The sequence below is a fragment of the Halyomorpha halys genome, unplaced genomic scaffold (genome assembly GCF_000696795.3).
Source record: "Halyomorpha halys isolate HHAL.00 unplaced genomic scaffold, Hhal_1.1 Scaffold326.1, whole genome shotgun sequence".
Taxonomy (NCBI): Eukaryota; Metazoa; Arthropoda; class Insecta; order Hemiptera; family Pentatomidae; genus Halyomorpha; species Halyomorpha halys.
In genome coordinates, this window is record NW_027106117.1 from 112,672 (window position 1) to 115,763 (window position 3,092).

The window sequence follows — 3,092 nt, forward strand, 5'->3', positions numbered from 1 at the left end:
TTCCATTTCTAACAATCCTCCGAGGCGCCTGAAAAGAAGATGGCCACGAGACCAGCTAATGTAAAATGTCATTAGAGTGCTACCAATAGGTAGTTTCTCTACACGCCTGTAACACTCCAATTTAACATAGATCAGATTTACTAAATGTATTATAATGTACAGTTGTATATAGCAATAAATAAATATTAAAAAAAAAAATTATACATATTTCTAGAATAAGTTGACTATTGTGAATTTTAGAAGAAAAAAAACCTTTAAGAAGGTTGAACATGACGAAACGTTGGTGGAAAAAGTAAAATAATTATAATTTTAAAAAATGGAAGTAGTATTTCATTAAAAATATATATAACATATAAATATCACCAAAAATTTGAAGCATTATCCCCTCTGTAAAAAAAAAATTAAAACAATTTTTTATACTCAAATATTAAGGTCCTTAAATTTATGTCATAAAAGCAACGTTTTATCAAATGTTAAAATTTAGCTTAAATTTATGACGTAAAAGCAAACATTTTAGCCAAAATTGTTTCTTCCTGATGAAGAACCGTTTAAGTGTGCTTATATTTTTATTTAAAAATTTAATTAAAAAACGATGTTCAGGAATCTATTAGAAATTATTTTCTTTATTTGTAATTAATATAAGGTAATGGATTAGTTTTTAATATGAGATAACAGGGTAGAACCCCTGGGCAATCAATTGATACCCGGTACTATGGGTGTATTTACAACTTGGTCTTTATTTATTTATTTTTTACCAAAGTATGTCGGTCTATTTTGACGCACTCGAAATTTTATATTTTCAATTTTTTTTTCTTTTTGTTTTACAGCTAAGTAACAGGGCTGATAATCATAACTGTTTGCAAACACAGACCTTTTTCTAAATTTAAAGGTTGAGTAATATTTATACTTTAAAAAAATACTATAAATAATAAAAAATAAAAAAGGTTTTTGAATACTTTAAATAGGTACTTTAAAAAGGGACTTATGCTCCCAATAAACCACCAAAATCAAGCGGTTACTGCCGTACGCCTGCGTAACGAAGTGGGGGGATCTTATCCTACTCAGTCCGTGTTCAGCTAGCGAAGGGGTTGGACCGTCAAATCTGATTTATCTTCGTAAGTTACATTTTGTCATACAATAATTTATTTAACATCGAATTTGTTTAAGGATATGAATATTTATTGTTTTATATAACATATTTATTTAAGTTTCGAAGCTTATCTTTATATTTTTAATTTAGTATAAAACCGCTAATCAAGTTTTGTTTTTAATTCAAAAATATATAATTAATTGAAATTATAACATAAATATAATATTGATATATTATATATATCAAAGTTTGATTTGTATAAATGAGTGTGATATTCGTATACTTAACCACTATTTTTTATTTATTATAATGAAATTCATTTTTATAATCTTAAAAAAAATGTTTTTTTTTCATGACTAGTTAAGCTAGAAATTTAAAAACCGATATTCCCCAAACAGACGTTAGCACAATATAAGCTGTCAAATAAAGGAATCTATACCCCGCTTCATTTTTTATAAGGGTGTTAGATTTGACTAAAAATTCAATACTTTGATGACTAATTATTATAATGAACTAATAAGTACATCGTATAAATTAATGTTTGTTTCGAAAAATTTGTGAAATGTGATTAGAATCATTACAAATAAAATTTTCTAAACGCATCTCTACCATTACCAACCGGAGGAAACGATGCTTTTCTGTTGGTATATAATAAAGAAACAGGGAATTTAAGTAGAGAGGGAATTTACTTCGACTAATTTTTATTATTTTTTAAATATAAAAGTTGTGAACTTCATAGCCATGGGTATGTTTTACACATCATAAAACATCTTATGTCTTTCAAATTATTTATATCTTTTATCTTTGACGAATTAAGTTTGCACCACTAACTGCCATTAACAAAGTTTTGCAGGGTAAGCCATGTTTTAACATTGATTTACGGAAAAAATCTCTCACCTCTTTATTTTTTAGGATCAATAAGAATAGGTGTTGATGAAGTTCATGATGTCAATGAATACTTTAAATTCAACATAATTTTTGCAATAAAATTATATTTAACAAACATTATCCAACAGATGGACATCCATCAGATTTTTCGGTTCTTCAAATTTCTTATTAATTCAACAGTAAATAATTAAATTTAACACCCATGTTAATCAATGGTAATTATAGTTAGTTTATCCTAATATATTTTCAGATTCTGCGCATAAACAAGTGACTACATTCACTTAATTAAAGTTACAGTACTGAAATTCCAATATTTTAATTCATTTAATATTATAGCAATATTCAGTATTTTGAATTATAAAGTCATGTATTTTTTTAATAATACTATGCACTGTTTTTTGTTTTATAAAAATAATAAATATTAAATTAATTATTTGTTAATATTAAGTAAGAAATGAAATAACGTCAGTTTTATTTGCGCGGTTGCACTAGAATGGACAAATAAACTCCGTAGGGATTCTATGAGGACAAAGCAAATATACAAAAAAAAAAGTCATATATGCTCATATATATAGTAAATAATAAAAAAAAAAGGATACGTTGAAAAAAGCATTTATACTGACAGATAAAGATATGTATCAGAGATATTTCATGAATTTTCATTCAAGAAAAATTCATGATAATTTTGTACCCGATATTGAAACACACTCACACAAACACGTGAGCACGCGTCCGATTTCATACACTTTATGGTTTCCCGATATATAGCTGTAGCCGCATATGCCTCCAGATCTAAACCATACTGAAAATAACTGGGATTAATTTTCGAAACTGATAAAGAGTCTCCAAACTTCACTATAATCAGTTCTAGAGTTAGGGTTTTTTTTTTTAGATATTTATGTATTCTTATATGATTTTTATTTGGAACCTTCTTAGTAAAAACAATGCAAGTGATGAATGTAAGAGCTGAAAAATAACTCCTATTAATTACCATTATAATGACATTTTAAAAGAAATAGAATAATAATAATTTTGATTTGCTCTTATATATCTATAAAAGGTATTATTTTTAAATGATCGATATCAACTAATAATAAATTATGAAATAATTAAA

The 3,092-nt window shown here is 26.0% G+C and overlaps 1 long non-coding RNA gene across 1 annotated transcript in view; it reads left to right on the forward strand.

Annotated features, from left to right (window-relative positions):
* Positions 1-1,063: 1,063 nt before the first annotated feature.
* Positions 1,064-3,092, forward strand: part of LOC136797350 (uncharacterized) — a 74,424-nt gene continuing 72,395 nt past the window's right edge. Inside the window, exon 1 of the long non-coding RNA XR_010845178.1 lies at positions 1,064-1,115. This is a non-coding gene — a long non-coding RNA (uncharacterized lncRNA). The remainder of the gene's footprint in view (positions 1,116-3,092) is intronic.